The sequence below is a fragment of the Pezoporus occidentalis genome, unplaced genomic scaffold (assembly GCF_034315485.1).
Source record: "Pezoporus occidentalis ecotype Australia unplaced genomic scaffold, CSIRO_AGI_Poc_V1 ctg8, whole genome shotgun sequence".
In the NCBI taxonomy this organism is placed as follows: Eukaryota; Metazoa; Chordata; class Aves; order Psittaciformes; family Psittacidae; genus Pezoporus; species Pezoporus occidentalis.
This window is the reverse complement of record NW_026916158.1, coordinates 6,032,993-6,052,200: the sequence shown is the minus strand read 5'-3', so window position 1 is coordinate 6,052,200 and position 19,208 is coordinate 6,032,993. Positions and strand designations below refer to the sequence as shown.

At 40.1% G+C, this 19,208-nt stretch overlaps 1 protein-coding gene across 4 annotated transcripts in view; it reads left to right on the top strand.

Moving 5' to 3' along the window:
• Window positions 1–19,208, top strand: part of PPM1L (protein phosphatase, Mg2+/Mn2+ dependent 1L) — a 118,521-nt gene that overhangs the window by 42,631 nt on the left and 56,682 nt on the right. Inside the window, exon 1 of one of the 4 annotated variants that reach the window (XM_062603214.1) lies at window positions 195–300. The exons of the other annotated variants lie outside the window; for them this stretch is intronic. The gene's annotated coding sequence lies outside the window, so the exon portion shown is untranslated. Of the gene's footprint in view, window positions 1–194; window positions 301–19,208 lie in introns of those variants that run through there. 4 annotated transcript variants of the gene reach the window in all.

Genomic DNA, 19,208 nt, shown 5'->3' with positions numbered 1-19,208 from the left:
TACTGATTCTTGGTATTCAGACTATTCAAAGAGCCTTTTCTTTTTTTCTTTTTTTTTTTAAGCTGTTCAGCTTTTATACACACATATTTCATGCCTTACAGGTTCCTGTACTGCTTGTCCTAGTTGAAGAATAGCTGGATTGTGCTAAGGTACATAACATCACTCATTTTGCTTTGTATCGTTTTTCCAGGTGGTATTTGTTTGTGCAGTGAAATGTTTGCTTTCCTTGTTAAATGGTGCTTCAAAGTGTTGCTTTGTCTCATGTAAGAGGATGTAGATGAAAGGAGCACACCATGGGGGGTGAGTTTTGTGATACCCTTCAATTTTGGTGGGGGATTTTGGTTGTAAAAGCTGAGCAGGGGTGATAGAAAGCATGTCTCTGCACAGTTTACCTTTATCCGTTTGAGTAGTGTTGCATTTTGCCTAAGCAATTTGTAACGTTTTCTATCCTGAGGCTTGAGATGGTGGACCCATATCAATAATCAGTGTGAAGCTCTGGACCAAGATTATGATTTAATTTGTATGCCTGTCTTGAACAATGGGCTAGTAAAGCCCAGTGCCAAATTTGCACCGATAAAGAATTTATTAAAACGTATTAATGTGGATTTATTGTGGATATGATTTTGTATACACCAGTTTTGTCATTTGTTTATTGTGTGCCAACTTCAGCAACTGTACTGCTGCAAAAACAAAATAATGATCTTAAATAATGTTGCATGGTCTCTGTAAATGTTCTTGTGTAGGTTAAAGCCTATCAGTATATAGTGTTTCAGACCCCATCAAAGGCATGTGCAGTGCCAACATAAATATTGATAGTACATATGTCATTGCAAAAAAATGGACAACCATGGCAAAGAAAATTGTCCTTTTCCAAGTGATCCAAGTGCCAAATGATTCTGGCACCAGTTAAGGATGAATGTTGTTCTTGGGTAACAAATCATGTCTTCTCTGTGCCATTTCCAGACTTCAGATTTGCATTAGCCTACAGCGGTAACAGAACATCAAGTCTCAAGCATAGTAACCCTCATCCCCAACGTACCAAACAAATGATCTCCTTTTTTGCTACTACTGTTGTGACAAAAGCAACAAAACAAGTTGTTTGGGTTTCTCATCATAGAAAGAGCAGCATCTTCCTCTATCTCCTCCTCTAACTTTTCTGGAAATGGCTGGGCATCATTTATTTTTAAGCAGTTTTACTTTCCTCTGATGGGACTTTTCAGTTTAAAGAGGTGACAGCTTTTGAAAACTTTTGTTGCACTGTATGTAAAGCAAGAGCTTGTGTAGTACTCACCTAGCAATGTATACGCTGAATATATTATTTATATGTATGTTATAATTTATGTGTATGTAGATATTATAGCATACGGGTTTTATACTGTTGTGATGTTGTCTACAATATTCAAATTATTACCTCAAATTGCCAGTCCTGTAAATGTAGTGTGAATGGTACAAGCAACTTATATGAAATTTTTGATAGAATTAATGTATGTCAGAGACTCTGAGAGTGTCATCACTTTTGTGCTAAGTGGCAGCACCTTACTATCAGATGCATCTTTACCAGGTCACTTCTGAGCCTTGTTCCTGTGTCACCAGATGCCATTGTTGGTGCTTGTGTGTGGATAGATGTAGAAATCCCACGTTCAGGATGGGAAACTCCTGAAGCAATGGCTTCACCTGTGCTTTAGCTTTGCTGCATGTGCATCATTTTAGTCTCTGGCATTTCTGGAGCAGCAACCAGTGCTTCCTGAATGCAGTAGGAAAGTCCGTGAGCTAGGGGGTTGTTCATTCTTGGAACTATAGCCCAGACTTCCCCTTTTTGCTTTGCTCCATCTTCAGAGTGATTTTATAGAGGGGAAAAAATTCACCTCTGTTTTTTAAGCATTGCATTGCAGAAGTAGCACTAGAGAAGTAGCAGGATGCAATAGTAGTTGTAAGCATGGCAAAAGACGCAGGTTGTTCTTGTCTTACTGAAATGCCTTAATGCTAGGTCTTCAGTAATGCAGGAAATCCATGACTGCTGTTAATGCAGCACCCTTACTGCAGGGAACTCAAAATAAAAAGAAAAAAAAAAACAAAAAAAAAAACCCACAACAAAACAATCATCTTTTCACTGTTCTGTATTTTGTATTAAATGGAGATATCAAGTTGGCATCTATAAAAACAGGAGAGGTTATACCTGAGTAATAACCCAGACACAGCAAATGCATGGTATAGTAGGATCATTTCAGTAGACTGGTTTTGGAGCCTGTATCAGTTCTACTCCAATGTCCTTATCGGGTATCATTTTGGAATTTCCCAGGTAATAGCACTGTAGAATTATAGTTTGCTTTCAGTATGTTCTGCTTGATGTACCAGTTTTTTTGTCTTTTAGCAAAACTTGCGTAATTTTTGGGATAGACTTTATCTTCCTGTCCATTGGCTGTCCTGTTTGCTTTTTCATGGGCTGGCAACCGGACAGCAGTGAACGTGGAAGATGTCTACTACCACCTTGCCCCACTGCCTTGATCTCAACTTAGGGAATAGTCCAGGCTTTCCCTCACAGACATTCCTTTCTAACTGTTCTCACAGTCTGGGGGGGGAAAAACATTCCACAATGGGCTTCAGAAGGCCAGTACACAATTTTACCCGTTACTCTGATGTGTAAATAGATTTTGTTATAGCTAATGAAGGGTGACAGCATGACGGGGAGGCAAGTGGAGTTTCTTAAGCATGAAGGATTTCTGAAATGGAAACAAATCTTGCAGATTCTTTAAAATAGTTATGTTAGCAGCAGCTGAAATAATAGCTATGTGGTAGGTTCTTAGCTCTGCATGGGCACCACTTCACAGGAATATCCACAGCCTTTGCTGTCTGTTAATAGTTTATTCCCATTTAGAAATATCGCTTATATATTCAAAATACTAAATTCTTTATTTATATGTGTGTTTTTGCATTCACATCTGAAGCAAAAATTACATCTGAAATTCAGATCTTAATTCTATTAAAGTGTCCTTCAGTTCTGCACTAAGGTTTTCATTATGATTCTGAAGTTTATTTATTAAATGTTTATGCCATTGTAAATTTAGGGAGAAAAACCTGACATGCGAGGCACATGTCAGCAGCAATTTGGCCACTTTAATTTTTGTCAAGAATAAACCTCTCCCTGAGGCTTTTATTATGCTCAATAAACTCTGCAACTGCAAAGAGGTGTATGCATTCATAAATATGGCAAGTGTAGGAGAATGCCATTTAATCTACTCCTTTGCTTTAAATGTTTTAAGAATGTTTATATGCACTCAGACAGCATTAAAAGAACATTCTAAAGGCTGTAATCCCCTAAATTCAAAATGCTGGAGTTCAGATTCTGATCCCCGTAGTATGTACCACGCTCCCCCCATACACTCAGGTTCTGTGCTATTCATGCTATTAGCTGTAGGTTTAATTTCTGTCTTCTTTTCTTTTTTTTTTCTTTCTTGGTGGCAGTTTAAGGTATAATGTGATGTTAATGTCACATTAATTGCAGAAAAAAAGTAATTTATTTGGTTAAATTAAAATCATAGAATCTTAGAATGGTTTGGTTTGAAAGGGTCCTTGAAAAACACCTAGTTCCAACCCTTTAGCCACAGGCTTCCATGAGAACATCTGCCACAAGATCAGGTTGCTCAAAACCCTGTCCTACCTGACCTTGAATGCTGCCAGGGATGGGGCAGCCACAGCTTCTCTGGGCAACCTGTGCCAGTGCCTCAGCACCCTCCCAAGAAAGAATTCCTTCCTAATATCTCATGCAAATCTACCCTCTTTCAGCTTAAAGCCATTCCCATTTGGCCTATCCCTACATGCGCTGTACTGGAAGGCTGCTGTAAGGTCTCCCTGAAGCCTTTTCTTCTCCAGGCTGAAGTGGCCCAGCTCTCAGCCTGTCTTCATAGGAGAGGTGCTCCAGGCCTCTGAGCATCTTTGTGGCCTCCTCTGGACTTGCTCCAACAGATCCTACTTATGTTGGCCACAGAACTAGATGTAGTACTGCATGGTTGTGATTTCATGTCCAGCTCTATACTCCTCAAGGAGACTTTTAAAGTTGCTTATACGTTGAACACAGGAGGGACGATGTCTGAAGACCATGATGGGACAGTGCTGTGCCTTTGCCTTTCTCCCCCCAAAAGGAGATCTCCAAGTAGAGATGCTCTCTCCTTGCAAGTTACAGTTCGTTTCCCTGTTTTTCCTGAATGTCAGCTTTTAGGTATGCTGGTAAAGTAAACAGTAACACTAACTTTTGCCTATGGGAAGTAATACATTATACCAAGCAATTTGTATTTAATTTCTGTAATTCTAGTGATTTAGTTTCTGTTCCCTGTGATACGTAAAACTAATTCTGTTTTAGATGTAAACAATAGTTACACCACTGTTGTTTCCCTTCTGTAATAACCCATATTTAATGAAGTGGAGAATAGGTAATAAATACCAACTGTTAGCAGACTTGCCTGCTGGAAGCAGAAGCAGGTATAATTGCTTTTTAGTACATTAGTGCCATCATTCCTGTGATTAGCCGGGAGCTGGTCTGAGAAGTTTATAACGTGACTAGAATCAATACCTGCATCGTCATCACCAAACATGCATCTGCCCTGTTGTGAGGCGCCTCCCTGGGTCCAAACTTGACTTCGCCTCTTTCTCAGGATTTTTATCTTCTAACTCGAAACCTGGTATCCAAGAACCCAGAATGAAACAGCTGTGCAAGTCTGGTCTTATGATAAATTCAAAATCCTTTTTCTGCCGTCCGTTCATTAAATTTTAACTTGTGCAGCCTTTTTCTACAAGGGATTTGAGCAGGATTTTCCCTTTGCCGAGATCAATTTCTGTGTAGATGTTGTGGGTTGTGATATATTTAAGAATGATGTTCCATGGATTCTAAAACTGGCGAATACCATTATATTTATTGGATTAACCTCTGAACTTTCTAGTCTTAAAAATACCTCAGAACATCAAGATATGAAGCAGACAGGGTTTGGGGGTTTTTTTATAGCCGCAGTTTGGGTATAATTTACTTCATTTGTCATCTTCTGTAACTGTTTTTCCAACAGTACATCTACTGCAGAGACAATATGTGAATTTCAGTAAGCTGTGAAAAGCTGTTCATGAGAGGAATAACAATTTAGATATGCGGAGGTAGTTACTTGCATTCATTTTTTGTTAAATAGAATTTTCTTTATCCTTCTTATTTTCATCCTTTATTATTAATAATGTTGTGTTTTTTCCCAAAACACTGATGTGGTGTATGCAACTTCTGCAGACAGCTATTACTTGGTGGGCAATTTCTTTCAATTAGCCTGAATTAGCTAAATTGGTTTTAAAATAACAAGGAGGTATTTTAAGCTGCTAACCTGAGCTGAAAGCCAGCTTGCCCCTCATCATGTGCATTATAGCTGAAATTAAAAACAAACCCTTTTTTCCAGTGCAGGGAACTGTAAGAAAATTAAGAGCCTGTTTGGTAATAAAGTGCCAGTAGGACTTAAGCATTGAGCCATACTGGTAGTTTTATGATGTGTTATTTGATAATTTCCTACACAGCTTGTGTTACAGCACAGGTTACAAGTTTTATACATTTGAACTCCCCGAGCCTTTTTTCTGTAAGGCTTGAGAAGCAGTCTGTGTATGGGACTTTTTTGTAACTGCTTTGAATTTTCTTTCTTCTATCATTTTGTTTGCGGACTTGATGGCTTTTACACAGCAATAAAGTCAGTAAGTACAGTGTTTACATCAGGTATCTTGCTCCAGCGTGAGCCTTCTACAAAATGCAGAATCCTAGAACAGTTTGGGTTGGAAGGGACCCTCAAGACCGTCTAGTTTCAAACCCCTGCTACAGGCAGGGAGCTCACCTTCCACAAAAGCAGGTTGCTCAAAACAGGTTCGCCCCATCCAACCTGGTCTTGAGCACTGCCAGAGATGGAGCAGCCACAGTTTCTCTGGGCAACCTGTGCCAGTACTTCACCACCCTCACAGTAAAGAGCTCCCTCATATCTCATCTAAATCCATCCTCTTTCAGTTTAAAGCCATTCATTCTTGTCCTATCCCTACATGCCCTATTCAAAAGTCCCTCTCCAGTTTTCTTGTCTGCCCTTTTAGGTACTGGGAGGATACTCTGAGATTTCCCCAGAGCCTCCTCTTCTCCAGGCTGAACAACCCCAGTTCACTTAGCCTGTCTCCATAACAGAGGTCCTCCAGCCCTATGAGTATCTTCATAGCCCTCTGTCCTATGAGGGGTCACAAGTCCCCTTGTTTGAAGGAGGAGGACAGCTCTGTATCTGTCTTCAGAGTTGCAGCTGATGCCCCTTGTCCTCCACTCATTCTCCAGGCCTGCAGATCCCCAGCAGCTGCTGCAGCAGCCCAAGGTTTTGTGCAAGCCAGTAACACATTTTCTCTCTTGTTTCAACCTCCTTTTTGTCCTGCTGGTTTTGAATGCCCTGCTGTGTGGAGTTCTGTCTGGAGAACTGCAGTCCAGCTCAGTGCTCTCGTGCCAGTGTCTCATCCAGCTGTTCCTTAAGATCTCCTAGCCCTGCTGCTGAGTTGGATTGTTCTTACATCTTTTCCTTTAATTTTTCTTTGTTGATTGCTCAAGTGCAGTGAGTTAACTGGCTGTGTCTTTATCTGTTTTTCTATATAGTGACCTTCATAACTGCACCAGATGACTTTTTCTTCACTTATTCGTAAATCATTTCCTGTTCATCACATTTTTTTCTCTTCTGCTTTTTTTTCCCTAGTGTAGTGCTTTATTTTACAGCTGTCAGCAGTTATCTGAAACATAACAATGTCACTACTCCTGAAATCTTTCCAGTTAGAGAGATAACTATTTCTTAACACCATCTCTTTATACATACGTATCTCGATATATAGACACATCTCCCTCAGTTAAGATCTCCAGTCTCTGGTTCTTTACTTAGGAGAAAATGCAACAATTTTTGTATTGGCATGGGCCTACTGAACATTTGTTTTATATTTGGACTTTGCTGTTCTTGCCCTTCATGAAGGAGAGACAGTGGTTGGTAAAGACCAGCTTTGTGAATGTGCCATACTAGCAGAAAAGAGTATATCCATATGTATATTCTGTGCAGGCGTAAGCTGTATTTCTGCTCCCTTTCAGGCAAACTCACTTTTCTGTGTTTCTTTCCTCACATTCCCTTCTAATTTTTTGATGATGCACTGAAAGGAAAATAAAGATAACTTGGGTATGCTGTTACTTAAGTTGTTTTATATTGCTTTCATCTCATGCTATATATTGGACACTGTGTAACATACAATGCAGTTAAGAAATAATACAGTTTATTAAAACACAACAAAGCTCTGTATTCTGTGTGCACTCCATAAATTAGTGCCTTGAAAAAGTACCAAAGAGCAATGAAGTGTTTCAGTCCAGCTAACACTCACTTGGAGATCTTCTTGGACACAACTAAAACTAGCAATGGTGATAAAATGGTTTGTTTTAAATTTGCTGGCGGCTAGATACAGATATATGAGAACTAAAAGCTGGCAAGTCCCTTCCTAGTAAATATTATTAAGAAGAACTGTTCATTATGAGGTACTTAGATTCAGTGGCAAGGGAAAACAAAGCTGGAAGGAAGAATACTTCTTCGTGCTCACAGAGGTGTTGTAGTGGGATTTAATAACACGGAACTTTCAGCAGTTCCAGGGTAAGAAGAGGCAATGAAGACCTTATTAGCGCAGAATGAAATTAACACAGATCAATATTTGCCACGGCTATCTTAGAGGAAGAAAATGGAAACACTTTCAAAATTGTTCCAGAGAGAAATAAATGAGGTGGGAGGTTTAGAACCAGCAACCAACCAAACTTCCTTCATTACCCTGGTTGGCAGCCTGAGCTGCTCTTCATCAAGAAGTATCTTAAATTATCAGGAAAGGCCAGGCTGAGTAGGAGAAGGGCAAGAAGGAGGGAGGGAAGGAGATGAAGTTTGTGAAACTAATTAATGTGTAGCATGTGAAGTTATTTTCCTTCAGTTTTGCAGATTTAGAACTCACTATTTACACATATTTTTTTCTGCATTTTTTGGCAGTCGGTTCATAACTATATTGAGATATTTAAGATGAGGGGCATAAGGCTGTGCTGTCTCTCCTAGATGGCAGTGTGACTGACACTGCCAGTGGAATAATGGCCTAGAAGACGGAAATGGGTACGCCACTCCTCTGGTGGTGTGTTGCCTCAGGACTGGCCTGTTACCAGGTCATGCCTGTGACTGAAGATCTGATGCCAGCCCTTCATTTTTCCATAGTTAGCTTTCAGTCAAATCAGTAAGCTGATCCACAGGTCCTTGACTGCTTTTTTGCTGGATGTAATGTAAGTGACATGGGAACATGAGCTTGGTGGTGAGAAAGAGCAGGACTGTCCCTTTGGATGATAACTTGCTGTTAAATCAAGCTTGTCTTGCATCTCTGTGGAAAAAAAGCACAATGCAGAACTGGTTTTGCTGCCACAGCAAAACATGGCCATGTTTTTTTTTTTGTGGAGGTGGTGTTTTAGCAGTTGCAAGTGCAGTGGTAATCACACTCCTGTCTTCTCATGTCCCTGTTTTTCCCAATCCACCTGCATTTGAAGAGGTTCTTGGGTTTGCAATCATCTGTAGCTTTTTCTTTTCCAGTCTTATGTCAACATTGCTTTTTTTAGTGTACGCAGCACTTGCTTCCCAAGGTCCCGGATGGGTCTCTGTGTGCTTGCAGGCTGTTGATGTCAGTGCAACTGTTAAAACATAGAAGAGTGTGGATTTCAGGCCAGGAATGTTTTTTTCTCCCAGTCACGGACTGAATCCTATTCCAACTTTTATTCTAACAGCTACCACGAAAAGCATGTGTTTTGAGCATCAGACACGGCTGTTTGTTCCAGGGTACAATAATTCCATTTTCAAATAGGAAATGTACAAACATCCTGTCCACTTCTGTGATGAACACTTTCAAAAGATGTCTCTTAAGATAATACTAAAAGGGATACATCAAAGAGGAATCTTGGAAAAAATTTTGCCCCCCATCTTCAATAAACCTGCAAACAAAGCCCTGGATAGGATGTTGGTTTTAGTAATATTTTGCATTGCTTCCTTGTTGATGGAGGATCTGAGGTAGGGAGGCTTTATCTGTTTATAAAGCTTTTTATGTTCCAGCAGTTTAAATATAGTCAGTTTCATTCAGATTTATGAATGATAATTAAGATAGACTGACAGCAGCTTTCTGTTCCTTCAGGTCTACATCTACCTGCTGCAGCCTTCATACATGCAGTTGTGAAAGTACTAATTAAATTACACTGCTCGTGATTATTGCTGTATCCTCTGGAATGTGATACCTCCAGGAATGGGTTGCTCCAAACCCTTTGTTTTACCCTCAGAACTGGGGTTTTATTGTTTATAGTGTTATGTGCAGGACAATGAGATTGTTTCCTCCATTTATTGAGGTTTAGGAATACATCAGAGACTTTGTTCAGACCACTGCTCTGTAGCTGGAAGTAACCAATATTCCTTCCATTACAAGAGTTTTTAATTATGGCCATTATGTTTTTTTACCAGGAAGCTTTTGTGCAAACAGGGGCTATGATTGAAGTACATGTTCTTGGTTTTGTCTTTCTGTGACCTGACTGAGCTCTTAAATTTCTCAGAATGAGGCAAGCCAGCAACAAAGCTCAAAGCAGGGTTTTAGGCTGCAACATATAATGATGCCACATCGCCTTCAGGCAGGCCAAAATACTCTATTTTTAAATCCAAAATAATTCTCTGAAGTATTTATCCCAGTCAGAAAAGGCAGTGGGATCAGCGCAAAGTGTGTTTTATTTATGCTAGAGGTACAAAGTTGAGGTTTTCATTCAGAGATAACAGCTACTTGTGACTTTTGCAGAGATTTAGGCCAGAAAGTGGGAATTCTTTGATTTTTTATTTTTATTTTTTTTTATCTTTTTTCCCCCAGTTATGCATTCCTCTGAAAAATCAGTTTAGTTTCTTTGTTGGGTTGTTTGTTTACTGCAGAGGAACAAGTCAGTGCTGCAAAGCAGCTACTGTCTAAGGATATGAAATTATTTCTACATAGTAATACGGAATATGATTGTACAGGTTTCTAGCTTGTTCACATTTGTTTAGTTTCCACTGGTGGGCTCTCCAGCAAAGCTGGTGGTCTTGTTTCACTAGGAGAAGCCTCTCTTGTTCCCTCTCTGTTTCGCATGATGCATAATCTTCAGATGCAGAGCCTGCAGGGTTTGCCTATGCTGGGTTCCCCCTGTGTAACCTGTCATTGCTAGAGTTGATGAAGACGTATCAAAAAATATAGGAAGGTTCAATAGATTTATGGAAATAATTAAGGGAAAGCTTTTGCTTCTCTTTATGGTTATAACATTTGGTATTTTATTAAAAATTCAAAATGCCAAATCTGACATGTTTTTATTCTAGACACCTTTAATGAAAAGGAAAACAGTCACAGTACTACTGGAGAGCCAAATGTTAAAGATGTAATTTGCCCTGAATTCCCTTTCATGTTTATACCTCAGGTCATTTTCTAGATGAATATTTAAAGTTGCATGGAAATTATTTGGTCTCTTTCAGAGTTGAAGTAGGTGTTAGTCCTTTTAGAAAGAAACAATCTGCATGTTATTTTGGCAATATTTGGTAAGAGAATAACAGAGCACAGATTTTTCTTGTAATTGATATCATTACAAAAAGTACATGGATGCTAAATCACTAAGAGACATTATTTGAATGACTTTCCAACTTGGTTTTTAAGCAAAAGTCCGATTATTTCTTGGACACCCAACTATAAAAACATTTTAACAGTTTTTTTTTGCTTGACCCTGTAGTTACATATTTTATTTTACACAGTGCCCATGATTGTAGCACTGAGAAAGGTGCTACCAGTGAAAAGCCAGAAAATACCTAGCAGGTCCATGGGCCCTCCTTGTGGACATGCCACTCTGAATTGATTCTCAGGTCCCATTTGTGTCCTGCTTTCTTTTGGGCTCTTTTTGGCAGGGTGCAGGAAAGGGAAGGTTGATGAGTGCGATTTCAGCATGGGTCACAGTGCCCAGGAGAGGGCAGGGAATGTATCTGTGTTGCTTCACTCTCTGTAGTATCGTATCGGCTGTTAACGAGACTGAGCTGGATAAACAACTCTGGTAGGAATGTTACTGGAGTTTCCATCTATGTTAAAAGCTGTCACCTATGCCCTCTAATGTACAGAGGTGTTCTGGGAGCCTGGACTTGTTTTCAGTATGTGTGAGACTTGATTTCAACTGGTGGTAGCTTATTGTCACTTATAGGTGACAATTCTTAGTTCACAGAACAGTTCTGGCAGGAAGGTGCCATCAGCAATGACAGAGGAAAACCTTTCTAAACCACCTCACCGCACCAGCTGGCCTCTTGAGTCTGCTCTGCTCTCAGACTAAGAAGACACTCTTGGACAGGCCAGGGAGACATGGTATTATATCTACATGTTAGAGCTCAGTCCAGCATAGCACACATACATTTGTTAGCAGAGGTGGGAGTGTCCTGTTAACAATAGTGGAGCACCTGTTAGGTGAGAGGATGCAAGGTCTCTCCTTGTTGAAGGCATCTGTCAAGCATGTACCAGCCTGTCCTTTCTAGTTATCCCCTACGGCCTTCCTAATCTGGAGAGGTCCATGTTCAGCTCAACCATGGTCCCTATAACAGTAAAGTCAGTTTAGCTATGAGCCGTGATGCCTTTTCTTTTGTCCTTGTGGAACTGAAGTTTTTTAGGGGACTGGCTGAAGTGTTCCTGCTCATAAACCTGTTTTTTCAGTTGAGTCAGAACCTGGAGTTCAGTTATAGGACTGTTTCAGAGTCCTGCCCTTATCCCGTACCAGTAACAGCCTTTTCTATAAGTCACATTTTGCTGATGTGTAGAAAGTGCCATCTGAAATAATTTTAAGAAGTTTTAATACCATCTCAGTCAGATTACCTAAATGTGGTACTTGAAGAATGCACATAGTTTGGTTTTCAGATACAGCTGTGATTTACTGTTCTTTTTATTCTGTGTGTGCTTAGTATAATAACTAGCATATCATATAGGCCTTGCCAAGGAAAATTTATAAACTAGATTTTAATATTAAAAATGTCTCATTATACAAAAAGCATACAGTGGGAAAACAAGGTTGAGCAACACAGTCTTTAGGCTATGTTAAAAAGTTGAGCCCATAAATTCTAATTTGTCAAATAATTTAAGGAGTTTAAGAATAAAACCAGATGCTTTAAGACAGGATGCCAAATAACTGAGAGTAGGAGGAGGAATAGAAGTGGGAAAGCTGTACAAAGAGGCCAAGGGCAAAAGGATGGCAACAAGAAGTAAAAATAGCAGGATAAAGATCATACTGCTACCAAAAAGTAGCCTGTAATTCCTCGTGTGTATGTGAAACTTGAATAGTGACCAAAATAAACTTCATGGAAGGGAAATATGAGATATTTATGTAGAAACTCTCCAGAACACCTGTGTATGGATATAGATAATGAAGTGAAATAACTATTCAGTGGAATGAAATCAAGCCAGATTCAATTTTGTTTCTTTATTCCTTTAATTGCTGGGAATAAAGATTTCACTTTTGGGTAATTTAATCTGCAGTTCTTTAAAAATATAATCTCTCATGATTGTATATAAGGAAAACATTAATTACATAATTTTGTGTTTTAATTAATTTACCCCCTTCGATTTTTGCCTTATTTCTAAGCAGTAGAGTTTATTGCAAAACTTTGGAAAATGTTAAAACAGAATATATTTTAAATGTCAAGAAATGTCAAGCATTTTATCTTGATTTCCTACAGTTGTTGCTCTTGCAAATTCAATTTACCAGTTCACTAAAATGCTGGTTTTGAAGCTATTGCTTCTAAATGTAAGGGAAAGGGAGTTTATGGACTCAGAAATTGAGATGAGAAGTTCAGAAGTAGCCCTCATTAAATTTTTGCGGTCTTCTTACCTACATGTTTTGTTCTGACGTTTTGTGGAGCCTTTTATGTAGGAAACAAAATGTTTCTTTAAAGCAGCATTTTTGCCTACAAAACATATGCATTCAGTTTAGCTCATCAGATTAATTTGCTGTCAGATTCTTGCACTTTCATTCTAGGATAATTTTAGGTTTATATATATGTATCTGTGGCTCTTTAAGTTAAAGCTCATTCTCAGTATTTATTTTGAAGGGGATTTTTTTTTTCCTTTCTATAATGGGATGAATTAAAAATAGGCAAAATTAAGTCAAAAGGCCGAGCAAAGCAAACTAATCTGATTTTGAGCTACTGAGCTGGCATACACACCAAGAGAGGGATTGGCACTGGGCTTTTTATGTTGCTGTCAAAGCTACCTTTAAGTGCAAATTTCTTTTCAAGTGAAGTACAACTTAGTGCTCTTATCAGTACTCATCCCGACCAAATAAGCTTTTCTCAGAAAACAGGGAATTGATAGACTGTAAGTTTAGTGACTTAAAACCTGTCAGGGCACTGAATAATACCAGGACCTGGGGATTTGCCTGTAGAAAGCCTCTCAGAAGTTGGTCATGCTCTTAGCAGCAGCATTAACTTCTAGTCTATGGTTTTCTTTGGGGAAATGGAGTGACATTTTGTATATAACTGTAGTCTGGGGCATTAGTCTTGGAATACGTATCTCACAGAGAGGTATTGTAATGAATGAGTGTTGAGAAGTCAAGTGTGTCCATGTTTCGACAGTTAATGATGTTCTCTGATTTACAGAGTGCCTCAAGCATCTCTAACTTCTTTTAACTTTCTCATCAATGCTGTCATTAAAAGGTGTCTTTTAAAATTTATCTTTCCTGTAACAAGCTTTTTGGTTGTTGGCCTTCCTTTCTGTCTACCCTTTTCCTCCCTGTATGTGCATTCTCGTGAAACAATCTCATTATTCTTTGGCTGCAACAATATACCAGTATGTTGGTTCCAAAATTGGTTCCTCAGTCTTCTACGTGCTATGTGTCTGCCAGGGTTTTTTTCTATCCCCAATATTTCCTGTTGGTATTTTATTTGTCTCTATTTAGATAAGTTTCTGTCACACCCACAACATTCCCAAATCCTGTTTTATCCTTTTTTTTTTTGCTCAGTGTTGGCACTATTTCTTTCAACCATACTCATGATACTGGGATTTTTTCAGATGTTGTTTGCTCAGTCTCTGTTTGTGTCACAACTTCAGTCGCCAAGAAACAGCCCACTTTTTAGTACAGGAACCCTTGACTCCAGCAGTTTCCTGCTTTAAATTATTTTCTCACATTTTTGTCCTGATCTGTCAAGACACCTCAGGAAGCATATTTTTCCATTCTGCTCTTCTCTTTTGGTTTCACCACAGTTCATCCCTTTAGTATGTTCTTCTGCTCAAAATAGAGAGTTTACAGTGGCTTTGGCAGAGAAGCACTATTGTAGTGGCATTTTGAAAAGCTGGAATTAAAGCTAGATGTGAGCGTGAGGGGTGGTCAGTAGTTGAGGTAATGCAATGCCATTGAAGGAACGTGTTGCTTGGAGCGTTTAAAGGCAACTGCATCTTCAGATGATGTGCAGGAAGAATAGGGAAGGTTTAGACATGGTTTATTTAATTAAGTATAGTAAACAGAGCCAAGTTGGAGATAACACCTTGGATATGTTTTTCTGAGAATAATACTGGGGTTCTCCTGGTCTCTTGGATAAGAGGATGAGGGAAGGACTTGCAGGAGAAGATTAAGAGCTATGCTTCCACTGTGTTATCTTGCACCACTGCGTGAATATCCCCAAGTAAATGTTAAAGCTGTGTGGCTTGGATTTTAGTTCAGAAAGCTCTGGAGAGCCAAGGTAGATTGGCAAGTCATCAGCTTTTAAAGATTACAGCTGATTTGTTTTTTATGAGTGGGACTCAGCCATGATCCTTGCTTTGGACAGCCATTATGAAACTCTCATGGAAAATAAGAGGTGGGATGGGAATAATTCTGTGAAAAAATCCAGATGGAATTAAAAAAAATAATAATAGTGGCATTCCAGCAAGCAAAATTTCAAGAAAGCAATACTGCCAGTTTGGTGTGAAGTTTCTGACAGAGATGTCAATGGAGGTGTCTAGGAATGTGTAGGCAGACACGTGGGTAGGTAAGCCCATGCAACTTTATCTGAGAGTCATCCTGTTATGCTGCTGATCTGCCCCTTTTGTTCTGGGCCCTGATTTCTTTGATGGCACCTGCATGTTTTGAAATTTTCCCTCACAGTACATTGTCTCAGTCACACCTCTCAGCAAACCTGCTTCTGCTGTGCAATCTGCACAGAATTTCTCTACCTCAAACTTCTGGACACGGTGCAAGCTGGGATGGAGTATCTAAGTGCAAGGAATGTGTTGGTTTAATGCAAGCATTCTGCAAGGGGAAAAAAAGCTGTTTATTTTACAAGGACTTTGAAGTACATAGCAGCAACTGCAGGAGAGGTGGGATTTGTAAAGCCTCAGTGCAGCAGACAATATTCAATGCATGTTCAGAGCACAGTGCTGTCTGTGCCTCTGGTAGCAGTCTAGACCCTTATCAGTGGAGCCTATTCATAGTACACAGGTCCAGCTCAGTGTTCTTTAAGCCGTTACATCTTCATCAGTTGTTACACATGGAAAAAAACAGTGAGGGAGAGAATAGTGCTTGTGCAGGTGTAGCACAGGTAATGAAGAGAGGGAGAGGGAAAACCCAGAGTTCTTTCATCCTCAGGAGAAAATACTGAAGTGAGGGCACAGCACCAGGCCAAAAGACAGGGCATAGCATCTTCCCACATACCAAGTGCCTTGAGAATTTGGAGGAAAAAATTGATGAATACATAAAATAATAATTGAAAACCTGAGTGACAGCAAAAGCAAGATTTGCTACCAGCCCTTTCTGCTGAGAAGATAATCTTGATCTCAACAGCTTCCAACTATATACCTCAGAAGCTGTCTGCTAACTGAATCAGAAAAATGCAAGTAATTTATTCACAAGAGGCAGGTATTTCAATGAGTTTTTGAAAGCCAAGGCTGTAAAATAAGCTGCTTGTTAGCCATGTTAATCTGTTTCATAGGAAACAGCCATATTATACTTTGCTGTCGCTTTTGATGAAAATCTGAGCAATATTACTCCTCACAAGGTGCGTTGTGTGCTGGAGTGCTGAGAAACGGTGAACCAAAAGATGCTGCGTGTTGCCTGGAGTAAAGTGTGCACAACTGTTCCTGAGCTGATGACTGCAGGGTGTCTGTAAAGCACTTTTTAAGAATAACTCCATTGTAAACAAGCCTGGAAGGAGCTTTTCCATCAGCTGTGACCCTGCACTCATCCCCACCACCACCCCCAAAGGAGCCATGGTGAGGATGGTTAAGAGTCAGGAGTCTGACGTCTTCTCTACCAAGGTGTGACCTTGGTCAGAGCATTTAACTTTGCATCTGAGATTTCCTTTCTGTGGATAGGACACACAAGAGTGGTGGTAGCTCATATGTCTTCATGTGAGGCATCTGCATGTCACATTTCAGCAGAGTTAATATACTGGGCATGTAGGAACTAGTCCTCCGGATGTACCCAAGGGGAAGAGGGGTTTGGGTTCATGTGCCAGAGCGTGATGGGTTAAAGCAGTGGTCCAAGTCCTGGGGCACTGCCAGCATTCACTGTTCTGCAAAATAACAATCTCCCCATGAAATGAAAGCACAAGCAGCCTTTGTGATATATTGGGTTCTTCTGAATTTCAGATCTGTTTTTCTTTAGAATTGTTGCCTCAGGTTTGCTTAAATTTCTGTTTAAACTCCTGGAAGTTAGAGGTTGAATATTAAACTGAGTTGCATAAGCTGCTTCACTACATACTCCTGATAAAAAGGTATGTGCTTTTTGTTGTCTCAAGGCTCACCATGAAATCTGAAAACTTCAGGCTGTGTCACTTCAATAATATACAAACACACTAAGCAATACAAAAGGCTTAAAATCAAAGCTGTGCTGTTATCTCTTCAGACCAGGAGCTTTTTCAAGAAGGTTCTAATGCAGAAGCAGAATAACTTCCAGTTGCATCTTTGAAGTTTTTTTTAGTGTGATATCATGGACATTTAATCCGTGCTGTGACTGCTCTTAAAAATAGTAAGAAATTGCAAAGTGAAGCAGTAAAGGAAAGTGTCCTGGGTTCAGCAGTAGCAGTCATTTTTCCCCTTCTTGGTAGCTGGTGCAGTGCAATGTTTTGACTTTCAGCTCGGGAACAGAGCTGATAACAAGCGATGTTTTGGTTTGGCCAAGGACTTTGTGAGCCTCATGCTCTGCCAGGGAGGAGGGGAAGCCAGGAGGAAGCAGAGACAGGACACCTGACCCAAACTGACCAAAGAGGTATTCCATACCACAGCACATCATGCCCAGGATGTAACTGGGAGTTAGCCGGAAGGGCTGGGAGACTGCAGGGTTGGAGGAGGTATCGGTCGGAGCTTGGTCGGACTGAGGGGGGGCAAGTTATCGGTCGGCTGGTGCTGAGGTGTTGTATTCTCTTCCCTTGTTATTTCCTTTATCATTATTATCATTGGTGGTAGCAGTAGTGATTTGTGTTATACCTTAGTTACTAAACTGTTCTTATCTCAACCCGTGGGAGTTGCATTCTTTTTGATTCTCCTCTCTGTCCCTCCGAGAGCAGGGGGAGGGCAAGAAAAGGGGGGGAAGTGAGCGAACGAATTACCTGACTGGGTTTAAACCACGACAGAAAGAAACTGTTTGAACATTTAATCAGTCTGACTTGATAGTCTGCTGGTTCTGTCCCAGTATGGAGTAAACCTGGTCATGGCTGTAACTTTAAGTCTAATGTTGCTGAAATGTCCCAGTTTAGGTGTAGTACAGTGTGATGATGCATAGAGATATAAGGACTACTAAAGCGATGACTGCAACATATTCTTTAATGTTCTCCTAAGACTCGGAGCATGCGTTTGTGGTTTGAGTCTGTGGGGAGGCAGCATGTCCCTGACAAAGGTCTCAGCTTGTAGCAGAGGGCTGCTTACTCACATCAGTAAATCAGTTTATTGTTACTTTCCTCCCCTTAGGAAAACGTATTTGAAGTTCCATGGAAATTATTTGGTTCATGTTTGAGTGGTTTGAGTATCTTTTGCCTATGCGGGTTTCGTTTTCTAGTTTTGTGTTTGGTGGTTTTGTTCTGCAAAAGCATTGAACTCTGGAAGCTAATACAGAGAAGAGGTGTTTGCTGAAACAGCAGATCCTAATCCCAGCCAAAGGGTTTCAATGAGTCATTTGGCTGAATAATTTCCTTGCTCGGTCCCCCTTCTCCATCTATTCAATGATGAAAATAGCCTGAAATCTACTTGACCTTCTGCCTTCCTAATAAGTGCAGTTAACAACCCCTTGTCCTAATGAGCAAGAGCAACAAAATTACTGTGTACTACCAAATTTAATTAAACTGTGTTTCAAGAAACTGTCGTTTAAATGGTAACTTATATCTCCTTGGCATTGGTTTCATCTTTCCTTTCTCCAACTTCATTGCCCTTTAGTTACTCTTCTCCCTTTAATTAGTACCCCTTTTTTTCATTTTTTCTATGTCTCCTCCTTATTTTTCCTTCCTTTTTAATTCAGTGTAATTTGGCTGATCAGGCACTTAAGTGATGTGAACCCTATATAAATATCTCTAAAATCAGATGCAATCTGCTTTTACTGCTGCATCTACAAACGTGTGCATGTGAAGTGTCAGAGCACAGCAGAGATCTGGGGTGGGTAATGGGAGCTGAGGGATGTGCAGGAAGGGCAGGCACTCCTCAAAGGAAACAAGGAGGGATGTGGAGGAAGGGCAGACACTCCTCAAAGAAAACAAGTGAACAAATTGGCTCTCTGGTTAAGGGTAAAATTGAAAAAGGAGGTAGAAAGCCCCAGAGGCTTCTCCTCAACTCTTCATCTCTTTGCTGCCTTTTGCAAATGCTGGGTGAGAAGGCACCAAGGGCAAGCCTGCTGCAAACTGACTCACTACTGTGCTCGGCTGTTGTTGCAGCCCTGTGGCATGGTGCACCTTCCATCCCAGCCAGGCCCTCATGCCTTGCTCTGCACACTGTGCTTTCCAACCCAATGAAAACTTCTCTCTGTGTGCAGATGCTGGCCATTTCACAGGTGGGCTCTGTGCATGCATCCACCAAGAGCATTAGCTGGTCCCCATGTGCTTACAGGCATTTGGGCTCAATAAGCAAAGATGTGTTGATCAGACAGGCAAGAGATACTCTTTTTTTATTCTTTATCTGTGTACATTTTTAGAGGGAAGAAATAATAA